Source organism: Canis lupus, chromosome 29 (assembly GCF_048164855.1).
Source record: "Canis lupus baileyi chromosome 29, mCanLup2.hap1, whole genome shotgun sequence".
Classification (NCBI taxonomy): Eukaryota; Metazoa; Chordata; class Mammalia; order Carnivora; family Canidae; genus Canis; species Canis lupus.
In genome coordinates, this window is record NC_132866.1 from 34236845 (window position 1) to 34254010 (window position 17166).

At 42.7% G+C, this 17166-nt stretch overlaps 1 long non-coding RNA gene and 1 pseudogene across 2 annotated transcripts in view; one reads left to right on the forward strand and one right to left on the reverse strand.

Annotated features, from left to right (window-relative positions):
• The window catches only part of LOC140621136 (uncharacterized), a 64358-nt gene that overhangs the window by 22545 nt on the left and 24647 nt on the right, over window positions 1-17166 (reverse strand). The gene's annotated exons all lie outside the window — the stretch shown is intronic.
• LOC140620597 (glyceraldehyde-3-phosphate dehydrogenase-like) lies at window positions 3334-4463 on the forward strand (annotated as a pseudogene).

Below are 17166 nucleotides of genomic sequence, written 5' to 3' on the forward strand. Positions count from 1 at the left end.
GTCTCTCTATATAAACTGAGAGAAAACACTCTCTTATGGGACTATGAAGAGAATTAAATAAAGCAACGTGTGTAAAATTCTTAGTACAAGGCCCTCCACGTATCTGTGTTCACTAAATTAATTAAAATTTTATACACAATAATAAAAACAGGGAGGAGTTAATATCCAAAACATATAAAGAACTCCTATAAGCCAATAATAAACTCAATTTAAACTCAATTTAAAAATAGGCAGAGGGGGATCCCTGGGTGGCTCAGCAGTTTGGCGCCTGCCTTTGGCCCAGGGTGCAATCCTGGAGACCCAGGATCAAGTCCCACGTTGGGGTCCCAGCATGGAGCCTGCTTCTCCCTCCTCCTGTGTCTCTGCCTCTCTCTCTCTCTCTCTCTCTCTGTCTATCATAAATAAATAAATAAATATTAAAAAAAAAAAAAGAAGTACCATATGATGCAGCAATTCCACTTCTGGGTATATATCCAAAGGAAACAAAAACAGGGTATTATAGAGTTACATGTAGTGTTATTCACAATAGTCAGCATATGGAAATAGCCCAAGTATCTATCAAAGGATGAATGGATAAAAAAAAAGTGGTATAGCACATACACATACACATACACAATGGAATATTATTCACCCATGAGAAAGAAGGAAATCCTGCCATTTATGCCAACATGGATACAACTTGAGTACATTATACTAAGTGAGATAAGTCAGAAATACTGTATGGTATCATTTACATGAGGAATCTAAACAAGCCAAACTTAAAAACAGAATAGAATGGTTGTCACCAGAGCCTGAGGGATGAGGAAATAGGAGAGAAGTTGTTTAAGGGTACAACCTAGCAGCTAATAGATAAATAAGTCCTGGAGATGTAATGCACAGTATAGTGATTATAGAGAACAACGCTGCATTATAAATAACACATTTGCTAAGAGACTAAATCTTAATTATTCTCATCAGAAAGAAAGAAATGACAATTATATGATGTCCTAGAAGCTTTAACTAACACTACAATGGCAACTATATTGCAATATATAAAATTAACATGCATACCTTAAACTTATGCAATGTTACATTTCATTTAAATCTCAATTTTTTTAATGGAAAACTTCTGGGTTAATTCATAGACAGCTTTGTAATTATTATTTTCTTCATCATTATGATGAGATGATCCACTCAACTTTAGAAATTAAGTCTAAGAAATGAGCCAATTGAAAACTATTACTAATTCTTCCCATTATTTCCAGTTACATGTTGGCAGGAAGTTTCTTTATTTTTTTTTTCTTAAAGATTTTGTTTGTTTATTAGAGAGAGAAAGAGAGCACAACCAGAGGGAGCAGCAGAGGGAGAGGGAAAAACAGGCTCTCCACTGGGCAGGGAGCCCAGTGTGGGGCTTGATTCCAGGGCTCTGGCATCACAACCTAAGCCCAAGGCAGATGCTTAACCGACTGAGCCACCCAGGCGCCCCATGTTGGGAAGTTTCTTTTTTTTTTTTTCCTTCTCTCTCTCTTTTTTTTTAAAGTAATCTCTACCCTCAATATGGGATTCAAATTCACAACCCTGAGATCAAGAGTCACATGTTCTACTGACTGAGTCAGTCAGGCACATCCCACAGGAAGTTTCTTAAGTCATAATGTATACCCTTTACATCTTATGCTTTTAACCACTATGCATTCTTCCTATGTTGAACCAGTACTTGATTCTTATTGTCATCAAAACCTTAAGGCCTTTGGCCTTTTTTGTTATAACTGGTGAACTTACATTGGCATATGATTATTATCCTCTGTTGGGGGATGTTGATAATGAGGGAAGCAACGCATGTGCTGGGGCAAAAGATATATATATATATATACATATATATATATATATATATATATATATATATATATATATATACACACACACAGGAAATCGCTGTACCTTCAACCCAATTTTGCTGTCAACCTAAAACAGCTCTAAGAAATAATGTCTGGGAGCCTGGGTGGCTCAGTCAGTTGTCTGACTCTTGGTTTCAGCTCAGGTCATGATCTCAGGGCCATGAGATTGAGCCCCACATCGGGCTCTAAGCTCAGCTCAGAATCTACTTGGGATTCTTTCTCTTCCTCCCCCTCGGGCCCTCCCCCACTTCCGTAGTAACTCTCTTTCTCCCTCTGTTTATCTAAAATAAATAAATAAATTTTTTTTTAAAAAAAAGAGAAGAAATAATGTCTGGAGTTTTAAAAAAATATTTAATTTATTTATTCATGAGAGACACACAGAGAGAGAGGTAGAGACATAAGCAGAGAGAGAAGCAGGCTCCATGCAGGGAGCCCGATGTGGGACTCGATCCTGGGTGTCCAGGCATCTGTCCAAAGGCAGATGCTCACCGGCTGAGCCACCCAGGTGACCCAGAAATAACATCTGTTGAACATAAACGAATACCTGAAGTCCCTTCAAATTTCATCATTGAAGTCAATGGGAGACATGAAGAGCACAAATGGTAAATTTCATGAAACTTCAATGTGACAGGGCAGTTTTACTCTCTCCTTTCCATTCTTTTCCTAGCTCTACCAAAAAAGGCCACCTTGGGCTATGTAATGCCTCTGTGGGCCTGCAGTGGGAAGGGGGGAGGTGTTGAGAACGCACCTCTTCCTCAGGAATGTGTAGCCTCAGGTCAGGGTCTCAGCTTGGCAAATGGGGCTCAGGTTGGAACCAGCTCCAACCTGCCTCCTCAACCAGGTGTTTTTGTGCAGTGCACTAACTGCATAACAGTACACAGCAGCCCTGTTTTGAATTACATATCTTTATCCTTCCTCTGCCCAATCAGAAATGAAAGTAGTATTGCTTCAGATAGTTGTGAAGCAGAAGGAAAGAAAAAAGTAGATGAGGGTCTGGACTTGACTCTGCTCCACTAGAGCAAGGATGGTATTTATTTTTTTCTCACTATTGTTTTCCCAGCTCTAAAACCCAGTGCTTGGTAAATAAAAAAGGGTTCAATAAGCATTTATTGGCTGAGTTGGTGTTTTTATAGGAGAATAATAAAGCCAATTGCCATGCTCCTTTCACAGACATGAGAACATTTCCCTTACAGCCTAGGCACAATAAAAATGCTTCAAACATTTTTAAAGTCTGTAGGTATCAAAAAGGAAGGCAGGTGAGAGAGATGTGTATTTGATTAAGTCTGCAACAAGCAGGTTGGTGGTTGAGAATCTGGACTCTGGAGTCAGAGACCTGGATTCTCAGCCTAGCTTTTCCATCCACTGAGTGGAGGACACTGCACAAAGTGACTTAAACTGTCTCAGTTTCCTCATCTCCAAAATGGGAATAATAATGCCCACTTAGGGCTCTCTGCTCCTCCCCATTCAACAGACAGCTGCATCTTCTGGCACAGTGCCAGCCGCGTCCTGGAAACACGATGGTGAAGGTCAGAGTGAATAGATTTGGCCGAATTGGGCGCCTGGTCACCAGGGCTGCTTTTAACTCTGGTGAAGTGGATATTGTCGCCATCAATGACCCCTTCATTGACATTAACTCCATGGTGTACATGTTCCAGTATGATTCCACCCATGGCAAATTCCACGGCATGGTCAAGGCTGAGAACAGGAATCTTGTCATTAATGGGAAGTCTATCTCCATCTTCCAGGAGTGAGATCCCACCAACATCAAATGGGGTGATGCTGGTGCTGAGTATGTTGTGGAGTCCACTGGGGTCTTCACCACCATGGAGAAGGCTGGGGCTCACTTGAATGGTGGGGCCTAGAGAGTCATCATCTCTGCTCCTTCTGCTGATACCCCCATGTTTGTGATGGGTGTGAACCACAAGAAGTATGACAACTCCCTCAAGATTGTCAGCAATGCCTTCTGTACCACCAACTGCTTGGCTCCTCTGGCCAGTCACTCATGACAACTTCGGCATCGTGGAGGGTTCTCATGACCACTGTCCATGCCATCACTGCCACCCAAAAGACCAGGGATGGCCCCTCTGGGAACCTGTGGCGTGACAGCCGAGGGGCTGGCCAGAACATCATCCCTGCTTCCACTGGTGCCACCAAGGCTGTGGGCAAGGCCATCCCTGAGCTGAAAGTGAAGCTCACTGGCATAGCCTTCCATGTCCCCACCCCCAATGTGTCAGTTGTGGATCTGACCTGCTGCCTGGAGAAAGCTGCCAAATATGATGACATCAAGAAGGTGATGAAGCAGGCATCGGACAGCCCCCTCAAGGGCATCCTGGGCTACACTGAGGACCAGGTTGTCTCCTGCAACTTCAACAGTGACACCCACTCTTCCACCTTCAATGCCAGGGCTGGCATTGCCCTCAATGACCACTTTGTCAAGCTCATTTCCTGGTATGACAATGAATTTGGCTACAGCAATCAAGTGGTGGACCTCATGGTCCACATGGCCTCCAAGGAGTAAGAGTCTCCTGGACCACCAGCCCCGGTGAGAACAAGAGGAAGAGAGAGGCCCTCAGCTGCTGGGGAGTCCCTGCCCCACTTAATCCCCCAACACTGAGAATCTCCTGACCTCCAATTTACATCCCAGACCCCTGAGGAAGGGGAGGGGCTTGGGGAGCCCTACCTTGTCATGTACCATCAATAAAGTATACTGTACCCAGCAAATAAATAAATAAATAAATAAAGCCCATTCAGCAGAGTTGCTGAGAGGATTAAAAAAATACTACCCATTAGAAACATTTAACACAGTTACCAGCACATAGTAAACACTCAATAAATGGCAGCTATCATTAATGTTTCTGTACCTTCAGCAGGCTAAAAAAAAAAAGTAAAGTAAAAGAGGGTAAAATTATACAAATTGGCAGAATCTTGACAGCTTGTGAGTTAAGGTAATGTGTATAGGGGTTCAATGCACTGGTCCTACTTTGATATACATTGGAGATGTTCCATAAATTTTTTTAAGTTAAAAATCAGAAAATCCACAAAAACACAATTGCCTTCCACTAACCAAATATTCAATCAAGACAACATTTATTCCCCCGGTAAGTCAAACACTGTGTGCAGGACACCCCATCTGTGTGGGATGCTGGAGCCCCTGCCCTCAGAGAGCTTATAGCCTAGTTGGAGACAGACATTAAACACATAGTCACTCAAATAAATATAAGACAAGTTGAGAAGATGCTCCACAGGAAATGATCCAGCTGCAGACAGGTTAGAGACGGCCTTAGTTGAGAGAAGGAGGTCAGGAAGGCCCCTCTGAGGAAGTTGTATGTAAGCCAAGACCTGCAGAGCCTAGCTGGACACAGGAAGTGGGGACAGCACCCAGGTGGAGCAGCCACCATGGGCAAAGGTCCCAAGGTAGGAATGGAGGGAAGGCCAGTACAGTTGGAGCACAGTACAAGGAAAAATGTGGCTCCAGAAAAGCCTGGATGGCTGGGCAGGGCTTTGGAGACCCTGCTGGAGCTTTGGGTGTTGGTCCTCTGTGTACTGGGAAGACTCAAAAGGGACTGAGACAGCTGTTTAGTCACTCAGTAGCCATGGCTGCTTCTGGGGAAGAGAACTGGGAGATTAGATGAGAGGTTAAAGGAAAAACAATTTTCACTATATATGCTCTTCTGTACTGTTGATGGTTTTCTTCTCTTTTTAAAAAGTTTTGTTTGTTTGTTTATTTATTTATTTATTTGAGAGAAAGAGAGAGAGCATGAGGAGGAGGGAGGGGCTGAGGGAGAGGGAGAAGCAGAGCTAGAAACATGTCAAAGTCAACACAGGGCTTGATCCCAGGATCCTGAGATCATGACCTGAGCCAAAGGCATATGGTTAACAGACTGAGCCACCCAAGTGCCCTTATTTTTTTTTTTTAAGATTTTTTTTTTTTATTTATTCATGAGCAACACCGAGAGAGACAGAGACACAGACACAGACACAAACACAGGTTCCATTCAGGGAGCCCAATGCGGGACTTGATCCTGGGACTCCAGGATCATGCCCTGCGCCAAAGGCAGACACTCAACTGCTGAGCCACCCAGGCATCCCCAGGTGCCCCCTATTGATGGTCTTCTATTAAAAACAAATCAAGGGGTGCCTGGGTGGCTTAGTAGGTTAGGCTGCAGACTCTCAATTTTGGCTCAGGTCATGATCTCAGGGTTTTAAGATCTAATCCTGAGGCTCTATACGGAGCACTGAGCCTGCTTAAAATTCTCCCTCTCCCTTTGCCCCTCCCACACACCACCCAACCCTCCACCCCACCACAGGCTCTCTCTCTGTAACAAAAACAAAGAAACAAATCAAACCATCAATATAAGAGGTAAACATCCCCCACCCTCAAAGGAAAAAGTATCTAAATCACACAGGATGAGGGACACCTGGGGATCGACTCCCACATAGGGCTCCCTGCTCAGTGGGGAGTCTGCTTCTCCCTCTCTCTCTCCCCCTTCCTCTCCCTCTCTCTCAAATAAATAAATAAAATCTTTTTAAGAAATCACACGTGATGAACACATACAACATTGGGTTACACAGCATTAGAAGAGAAGACAGTCTGACAGCAGACTTCAGTGCAAAAAAGTTTTCCCAATGATTCTGTGACTCGGGCTTTCCTCCTGTTTTCCAGTGGTCTAGTGTGGTGCAGCCTTTCAGAAGGCCCAGGTGGGGTGATTTCCAGAGAGAACCCTGAAGCTTTAAGAGCCCTTTAAGGGCTACCCAGGAGAGAGCACTGGAAGACTATGTTCCAGCACTCACAGCATGGGTGACTGGCTCGGATTGTTGGGGGCAGGCGGAGGAGGGGGGATGCAGGGTTTTCCAAAGCCCTTGAGAGGCCTTGCTCCACCTTTGGGAGGAGGGTGTTTAGAGCAAGGCAGAGATGATACCTATGGTCAGTGGTCAAGGAGGAGCCTCATGGGTGCCCTGTACTTAGGAACTGACACGCTGCTCCCTGCAGAATGTAGGAGCTTATTAAAGCAGTCAGATGGCAGCTAATACGGGTTGGATGATCTTGTTAATTTTGGCCTTCACTGTGGCCTCTCCTTTCCTCCCCCCTTCCCATCTTGTTCAACCAATCATTTGATGACAATTCTCTTGAAGATTCTGTGACCTGCAAGAGTCTGGTTTACAATGTATAAGCAGCGGATTTTGCCATGCAGTGGCATTGTCAGTTATATTGTTACTTTTTCCTTCTTGTTTTTAGTTTTTCTCCAGTAAACATGTTTACTATTGTAGTACAGAAGGGCATGTGGAAATCTTCTACAATGTCTGCAGGCAATTTTGCCACCAAGAAATTGGAAACTACAACTATCTCCTTTGTGCTTTTGTATTAGAAATACAAAATGAACAAAAACAGAGTTTTTAGGATAGGTCCAGGTACAGCCGAGGCTTTGGACCTATGTCCATCCTTTTTTTCTTCCCACATTCCTCAAGGATCAAAGGCTTAACTTATTTCTCCATCCTCCAGCCCTACATTCCCCACCCCCACCCTATTCTCCCAACACCTGCAAGCTGGGGCACCCTCTTGAACCATATTCTTCACTTCAGCTGCCTTTATAAATGCACTTTCTAAACTAAGAAAGCAATACTCCACACCGCTAAGCAGAGGCAGTTTCACTAAGGCAGATGGAAACAAAGAAATGGGACCACACTCACTTGCAGATTTGCATAGGCCCAGACACTGAAAGCTGGGGCCTCTAGAATTCAGCCAAGTTGTTCTTACAACTCCTGAAAAGTCATCTCTCCCCTTGGTCCCCAGCCCCATTCAGAGATCCTCTACCTCTTTAGGCCTGTAGCTGGCTGTATGAAGGGCTGAGGGCCCACCCCAGGGTCAGATTGCCTGCGATCAAATTCACATGCTTCCAGTTCAGCTCTGGGGACTTGAACAAATCACTTCATTAAACTTCTATTTCCTCATCTGATAAATGTGGGTAACATGTGAATTAAATAAGATAATGGGTGTGGTGCCAAGCAAGCACTTAATAGATGTGAGCTTTTTTTTATATGCTATATTCCCTCTGTTGTACTTTTCATCTCCATGACTTATTTATTTTACAACTGGAAGGTTGTACCTCTTACTACCCTGTACCTATTTCACCCATCCCCCCCACCATCTCCCCTCTGCTGTTCTCTAAGAGTCTGTTTGGTTTTTTATTTGTTCATTTGTTTTGTTTTTCAGATTTCACATATAAATGAAATCATATGATATGTGTCTTTCTCTGCTTTATTTCACTTATTCACTTATTACCCTCTAGGTCCATTCATGTTGTCACAAACAGCAAAATCTCATTTTTTTATGGCTGAGTAATATTCCATTGTATATATACCACATCTTTATCCATTCATCCATGGATGGACACTTGGGTTGCTTCCCTGTCTTGGCTATTGTAAATCACGCTGCATAAACACAAGGGTGCTTGTATCTTTTCAAATTGGTGCTTTTGTTTTCTTTGAGTACTCAGTAGTGGAATTACTGGATCATATATTAGTTCTATTTTTATTTTTTCTGAGGAAACTCCATACTGTTTTCCACAGTGTTTGCACCAATTTATCTTCCTACCGGTAGTACACAAGGGTTCCCTTTACTCCACACCCTTGCCAACACTTATGAGTTTTTGTCTTTTTTGATACTAGCCCTTCTGACAGGTGTGAGGTGAAATCTCATTGTGGTTTTGATTTGCATTTCCCTGATGATGAGTGATGTTGAGCATCTTTTCATGTTGGCCATCTGTATGTCTTCTTTGGCAAAATGTCTATTCAGGTCCTCTGCCTATAGACATGAGCTATTTTAAATTCCAGTAATTGGGCTACTTCTTGCTGCCTCTTGTCTCATTTAAGTTGCTTTTATTTAGACATTTATTTTTGTAAAGATTTTATTTATTTATTTATTTATTTATTTATTTATTTATTTATTTAGGCAGAGACACAGGCAGAGGGAGAAGTAGGCTCCATGCAGGAAGCCCAATGTGGGATTCGATCCCAGGTCTCTAGGATCATGCCCTGGGCCAAAGGCAGGTGCCAAACTGCTGAGCCAACCAGGGATCCGCTAGACATTTATTTTAAATTAAAGAATATTCATTTTATCTCTGAATAATTTGAGGAATTTTGTCTAGACTGCCTCTGAGGTGTCACAAACTTAAGGGAGAAAGAGTTCCCTTTAGCAAGCTGTTACTATCAATTGTTTAGTACAGTGTAGTGTGTAGAAGGAGGAGCAGGAGAAAACAGTGTAGACATGTAGACTGAAGGTCTCTATGTAGAGAGATCAGGAAAAGAGAAGTCCAGGTGAGAAAGGGGCCACTGGAAGAACTAAATGTTTAATTTTTGTCTTAAAAAATATGATGGAATGGGATCAGCAGAGAGTCATAACAGGTTATTTGAGATTTCAGAACTATACATCTAGAACAGTGTTTCTCAACTGAGGGCAATTTTGTACCCCATGGGACACCGGGCAATGTCTGAAGATCTTTTTGGTTGTCACAGAGGGATCAGAGGACAGCAACAGGCTCTACTAGGTAGAGGCTAAACATCCTATAATACATGGATAGCTCCCCACAATAAACAATTATCCTATTCACAACATCATAGTGCCAAAGCTGAAAAACCTGAATCAAGATTTCTACTTATTGGGCAGCCCCGGTGGCACAGCAGTTTAGTGTTGCCTGCAGCCCAGGGTGTGATCCTGGGGATTGAGTCCCGTGTCGGGCTCCTTGCATGGAGCCTGCTTCTCCCTCTGCCTGTGTCTCTGCCTCTCTCTTTCTCTGTGTGTGTCTCTCATGAATAAATAAATAAAAATCTTAAAAAAAAAAGATTTCTACTTATTTTTTGAGAGATAAATGCATACTTATCTTCCTTTGCCTTTAAAAGATGAGTGTTCATTGAAGTTATTTATTATTAGTGTTTTCAAATATTTTCATCCCTGACAATAAGACAGTGTTTTCAGTTTCAGCTAATAGCAGCATCTTCCTTTCCTTGCACTGTTTCTGGGGCTCATCTTTCCTTACTTTCTTCCCTCACTCTACAAACATTTCCTTCATTTTAAGAAAGAAATCAAAATGCAGGGAAGCAATATCCACAAATGTTAATGATTACATGACATCCCAATAAAATTCCAGGTCTGGTAGCCTTCTCAGCAATACCTCTTGAGATAAGTCAAGACACTTCACCAGTATGGGCTGCTGTCCAAGCAGATTAAATTATTAGAAGGGCTTGTAACACACTACAAAAAAAAAAAAAAAAAAAAAACTTATCAACATGATTAATCAGAAAGAGTTTTACTGGGTTTGTTAATGCATTTCACCAATCCAACAACTAAGGAATGTGACTGCTGGCTGTTGACTCCAGTAACCCAACACCACTATGCTGTGTAAAATTGATAAATTAGTTTAAAAGAATGTTTACCTCCCTTTACTGTATGACTCTCTGCTTGGTGTCCTTTTATAAGAGGCTGAATCTGGCTTCCAGGAATCTAGTGTCTTTGCCTTAGTCTAGTAAGGCAAAGAAAAGCTCACACAAAGAAACTGAACTTACAATGAATGTATTACCCAATACTCTGGAGAACCTGGCCACTCCAAAGCCCCTTCAGGGCTAAAGGCCATATCCCTTCTCAGAAGCTGTCCCTTCTACTCCTATCAACTAAGCGAGAAAAAACAAAGGTCCCTTCAGAAAGCCATGTGCCTCTCAGGTAGGACCACTAGAACATGCTCTCCAATCACACTCTTCTTCCAAACTACTTGACCCTGGTGGCTAATTCAGATCAGAGACATACCATGCAAACACAAATGGCATTCCAGACAATCAACCATCACTGACCAGGAATTTAAGTGAAACAATCATGTATTGGCATTGGCAAGAGCCACTGAATGCAGGCAGCAAGGGCTAAGGGGGTGGCTTAAGAGCTGAGTGTTTGAAAGGAGCTGGCACTGGAGTCAGACCTAATGTCTTAATGGCTAACGACAATTGCTACTGCTCATTGAGCTCTTATTATGGCCATTGTGCAAGGCACTCTCTTCACTGGATCATTTAATCCTTGCAGCCAGTATTATACTTCCTTGATTTGCAGATGAGGAAATGGAAGCTCTGAAAGACTGCACTGTCAGCTTTCCTTGAAAGTATTTGGAGGCAGGGGTTAAGAGACTGCTCCCTGGGCAAAATTAATCATTCAGGGATGTTCACAATCATCTCTGGGTATATTTTGGCACTGAATAAATGTTTGAAGGGAAGGGTGTGAGAACGCAGGAAAACAGAAGTGCAGAAAGGAAAGACTGAGATACAGATGAATATTAGTAGAGGGTCCTGCTCAGATATGGGTGGAGATAGCAGAATGTTCAAGAGCTTGGGCGACGCAGGGTCATTGGGACTACAGTTGCAAGGATTGAAATATGGAGAAAGGGTGGTAGGAAAGTAATATTTAGAGAAAGTATAGATGGGAAAGCCATGGTTTGTGACATTATTTGGGTGTAAGACACCCAAAGCTAACAAGTGTGGGGATGCCTTGGGCATTCGAAGTAAAGCCAGGATAGAATCAGGTAGACTGGATTAGAAGACTATCTGTAAGGGTCCAGAGCTCCAAAGTGTGGAATATAACTACTCACAAGATAAGGAATTGCTTTAGGCATTAAATTAACAATAAGTCACATAAAGAGAAAGATGTTAGCTTTTCAGCTCAGGACTGGTTGTGTGGATTTTTTTTTTTTTAAGATTTTATTTATTTATTCATGAGAGACACAGAGAGAGAGAGAGAGAGAGAAAGGCAGAGACACAGGCAGAGGGAGAAGCAGGCTCCACGCAGGGAGCCTGATATGGGACTCAATCCCAGGACTCCTTCCCAGCTGAAGGCAGGCGTTAAACCGCTGAGCCACCCAGGGATCCCCTGACTCTTGGTTTTGTCTCAGGTCATGGTATTAGGATCGTGAGATTGAGTCCACTTTTGGCTCTGCGCTTAGCACGGAGTCCACTCGGGACTCTGTCTCTCTCCCTCTGCCCCTCCCACCTGCTCGCTCTCTCCCAATCTCTCTCTCAAATAAATAAATAAATCTTAAAAAAAAAAAAAAAAAAACAGGTCTTAGACTGAGATGCTTAATAGGGAAGTCAGCTAAAATTTAGGGACATTGTTTTGTTTTCTATTATATTTATTTTTATAGTTACCTCTCATTTAGGTCAAGTAATAGTGATTTCCAACTTAAAGAAATAATTTAAAGTTCTCTGTGTTGGGGGGATGGGGTAACTGAGGGATGGGCATTAAGGAGGGCACTCCTTAATGTAACTGGGTATTACATGCAACTGATGCATCATTAAATTCTACCTCTGAAACTAATAATACACTATATGTTAATAAATTGAATTGAAATAAAATATAAATAAATAAAAGCTAAAAATTGAAAAAAATAAACTTATCTCTGATGATGATTCTATTTTATAAATGACTTGATGTAAAGACAACTGGCTAAGTGATAGGAAGGGTGATACATGAATATGGCAGAAAGTAGGAGACTGGTCAGGGAATGATTGAGTTTAGGTAACACTGCAGATATACAAGATATATTTTATGCTTAGTGTAGAATTAAGACTAAGAAAATCAAAGGACTCACCAGGAGGAGTGAAGGAAGAAGAGAAAGATTGAGTATCAGATTAGATATTCACAGGGAAGCAAAGAAACAAAAGAAAGTCCCACTTTGAATTTGTATTTGTTTGGGTAATATCCTGCAAAGCAATTTAGCTAAAGTTCTCTTTGTCTAAGAGTGTACAATGCAATAATGACTAGTTAAGAAGGGAAAAATCTTTCAATAAAGCGGCTATTTTGTTTACATACAAGCAACTAATTGACAGCAAAACACACACAGGCAGGCATGCACCCAGGTGCCTGAGGTGAGTAGCTGTTTTGGTATCATTCTGATTGCTCTGTGCAGGAACACTGTAACACGGAGACAAAACTGATCTTTTCCCTGCAACAAGGGAGCAGCTTGCACATGGTGGAGTTGGAGGGGTAGCATGCGACCTTCATCCTCCAACAAAACTCCTCACCAGCCTCCCCACTCATAGCTGCAGGTCTGACACACATGACATCTGGTGTATAAGTAGAAGTAGGAATTGAAATTAAGCCACTATCAGCTGTTCGTACCTCAAATCAAACCAGTCCCAAGATGAGACCAGGAACTCTGGAACAATGAGTCAAGTCCTTGCCGAAGGGAGGCTGAGGAGGGCTAAAGAACTTGAGAGGGAGTGTGGATCTCTGAGGGAAGAATGGGTGCGGTCACACAGCTGAAGGGCCACTGCAGGCCATTTTGCCTGCTTCCCTATTTCGACCAGGGTCATACCAGCTGGGATTAACATGAACCAATCAGCTGGCATTTGTAAACGATAGCTGAGTTTGTTATCGTTAAATATTTTCAAAAGTATAGGAAATTAAAGAAATATCCTAACAGGCATTTCTTTTTTCATCACCCAGATTGAATAAATGTGAATATTTTTTAGCCTCATGGACTAATGGACTTGAACCATCTTTGTAAAAAGTGTTGGAAGTATAGCGAAGGAGACCTTAGTTATCATTCCAGGCAATCCCACTCTACAAATGAGTGGGGGGAAAGAAGGCTGGGAGTGGTCCAGTGACTCACCAGGAGTCTGATGTCTGCACAGAGCCAAGCTACCCCTTGCCCCCAGCGCTCCCCACTCCACGGGCAGCCCACAGTTTTCCAGTTCTCTGCCTGCACCTCGCTCTGCTCTTCCAAATCCCCAGGCTCTGCCCCAAAGCTAGCTACTCTCTCTTTCCTTTTCTTTATTTCCTTTTTTTTTTTTAAGTCAGATTAGGATTTACTGGCCTCCTCTCAGGAAGACTCCTTAGAATATCCTTAGAATAGGGCTGGCTCCTGACATGCTGTCAGAGAGCCATTGTGCTTCTTTAGAAGTCATGACAATGACAACAATAATAATGACAATAACTAGTATTTACTTAATGCTCACTCTGTGCTGAGCCCTCTGCCAAGAGCTCTGTGGGCACTGTCTATTTAAACTCCACATGAGGGATGCCTGGGTGGCTCAGTGGTTTAGCACCTGCCTTCGGCTCGATGTGATCCTGGAGTCCCGGGATCAAGTCCCATATCAGGCCACCGACGTGGAGTCTGCTTCTCCCTCTGCCTGTGTCTCTGCCTCTCTCTGTGTGTCTCTCATGAATAAATAAATAAAATCTTAAGAAAAAATAAAATAAGCTCCACATGAATAAGCAGGGGTCATCACCAGGATCCCCACTTGAGAGATGAAATAACCAAGACTTTGAGATGTTAAGACTCACACATGGACACAGCTAGAAAGCCCTGGCTTTCCACATACTGCAAACCCCACTGGGGCATAGGTGGAGCTGATAGGAGTCTAGCTGGCAAAGTCTTTTGCCAAATAGACTCCTCTAGTCTCCTCTATCTCCTCGTGACCTGAACCAATAGGATCCCTAAGCCCAGCTGTGCACAAAAAGGCCCTGGGGAATTGGTTACAATAAGATGCTCAGGGCCATGTTCACCTACTGAAGCAGAGTGTTCTAGTCTATAACCCATGAATCTGTCTTAAAACAACGTCCTCCAGTGTGCTGCTGGTGCACACTGGGCCTGGGAGCCCCTGTTTAAGGCTGTTGACTTTTCTGGACAACTGGAGCCAAAGAGTCTAAGCTTTGAGAGCTCCTGCCCTTCTCTTGTCTTCCATGTGGGCTGCTAATGCAGTTCCATGAGAGTGAGGGTGCTGTGCTGGGGCTAGTGTCCTGTACGAAAATTCAGACTTCTAGGCTTGCTTGCCACTTGCCTGCTGCCCAGAGGAAGAGCATTACACACAAGCAGAGGCCAGGTGGCTGGAAGCCAGGGTAAGACACAGCCATTGCCAGCTGCCCTACCCTTTTCTTTCTGAGGAGTCACCCAGACCCCTGTCAGGCAGCTGTCCTCCTGCTGGAATAGAGACATTCTTCCATGTGTGGCCATCAATGATTCTGGTCAAGTGGTGTCCCATAGAGCCTAAGGTCGGAAATTCCTCAATAGGTTGGTCAATATAATTGAACTGACTTCACAGCATCCCAGGGAAGGCAGAGCCATGGAAGGTTAGCCAGAGGCAGGTCTGAGAGTCTTCCTGGTCATTTGATGGAAGGGAAAGTGAAGCCCAGAGGGGGAAACACGGGTCCGTATTTTGACCCATATTTATCCACAAGAAGATTCAGGCTCAGAGGTGTTGAGACTTACCCTGAATCAGTGTTAAATAGGCAATTAGGTTAGTTAGTTAGCTCTCCGGAACTGAATGGCCTTCGGCTTTACCAAATTAGCTTTCTGTACTGTGTGAACATCTGTCTGTCTTTCTGGGACACAATGATTAGGTAAGTTCAGGAAGTACAACACCTGTGTCAGTGGGTACAGAATTATTTGGAAAATCATTCTCAGGAATCATTACACATGTTGCCTACAGTTCTTGACACATCCACTTGTAGGACTGGAAGTGAAGAACACAGTGCTCAGGCTAAGCCCATGATGAATCCAGGGCTTGCCAAAGCCTGGGCCTTCTTAATCATTTCTCTCTCCACAGTCGTATCTGATTGGCCATCATTAAATGATTCTTCCACTTTATCACCATTACTCAATCCAATCCTCCTTTTTTAAAAAAAAGTTTTAAAATTATAATTATAGACAAGTCAAGTGCCACATACTTTCTTGCCTATGCTGTAAAATCTCTAGTTTTCAGGAAAATGATAGCCAATATTCATTGAACATTTTCTATGTACCAGGCACAGTTCCAAGCATCATACATGCCTTATCTTATTGAGCTTTTGCAACAACCTTTTGATGTAGGTACTATTATTATCCCTACTTTATACAGTAAGGAATCTGAAACTCAGAGAAGCTCTATAACTTGCCTAAGGTCCTACAGCTGCCCAGATTCAAATCTGGGCAGACTTCCTCCAACCTGCTTCCTTTGCTGTCGTGTCTCTCATAATTCTGGAAATAGGGTTTCAGATATTGAGAACCATCTATCTACCTTACAAAAATTTCAATGAACACTTTGTAAGTACCTTTGGTAGGAAAGGTCCTATAGTGTTTATATATATATATATTATAATAATAAATTTATTTTTTATTGGTGTTCAATTTGCCAATATACAGAATAACACCCAGTGCTCATCCCGTCAAGTGCCCCCCTCAGTGCCCGTCACCCATTCACCCCCACCCCCCGCCCTCCTCCCCTTCCACCACCCCTAGTTCATTTCCCAGAGTTAGGAGTCTTTATGTTCTGTCTCCCTTTCTGATATTTCCTACCCATTTCTTCTCCCTTCCCTTCTATTCCCTTTCACTATTATTTATATTCCCCAAATGAATGAGAACATATAATGTTTGTCCTTCTCTGATTGACTTATTTCACTCAGCATAATACCCTCCAGTTCCATCCACGTTGAAGCAAATGGTGGGTATTTGTCATTTCTAATAGCTGAGTAATATTCCATTGTATACATAAACCACATCTTCTTTATCCATTCATCTTTCGATGGACACCGAGGCTCCTTCCACAGTTTGGCTATTGTGGACATTGCTGCTATAAACATCGGGGTGCAGGTGTCCTGGCGTTTCATTGCATCTGAATCTTTGGGGTAAATCCCCAGCAGTGCAATTGCTGGGTCGTAGGGCAGGTCTATTTTTAACTCTTTGAGGAACCTCCACACAGTTTTCCAGAGTGGCTGCACCATTTCACATTCCCACCAACAGTGCAAGAGGGTTCCCTTTTCTCCGCATCCTCTCCAACATTTGTGGTTTCCTGCCTGGTTAATTTTTCCCATTCTCACTGGTGTGAGGTGGTATCTCATTGTGGTTTTGATTTGTATTTCCCTGATGGCAAGTGATGCAGAGCATTTTCTCATGTGCGTGTTGGCCATGTCTATGTCTTCCTCTGTGAGATTTCTGTTCATGTCTTTTGCCCATTTCATGATTGGATTGTTTGTTTCTTTGGTGTTGAGTTTAATAAGTTCTTTATAGATCTTGGAAACTAGCCCTTTATCGGATATGTTGTTTGCAAATATCTTCTCCCATTCTGTAGGTTGTCTTTTAGTTTTGTTGACTGTATCCTTTGCTGTGCAAAAGCTTCTTATCTTGATGAAGTCCCAATAGTTCATTTTTGCTTTTGTTTCTTTTGCCTTCATGGATGTATCTTGCAAGAAGTTACTGTGGCGGAGTTCAAAAAGGGTGCTGCCTGTGTTCTCCTCTAGGATTTTGATGGAATCTTGTCTCACATTTAGATCTTTCATCCATTT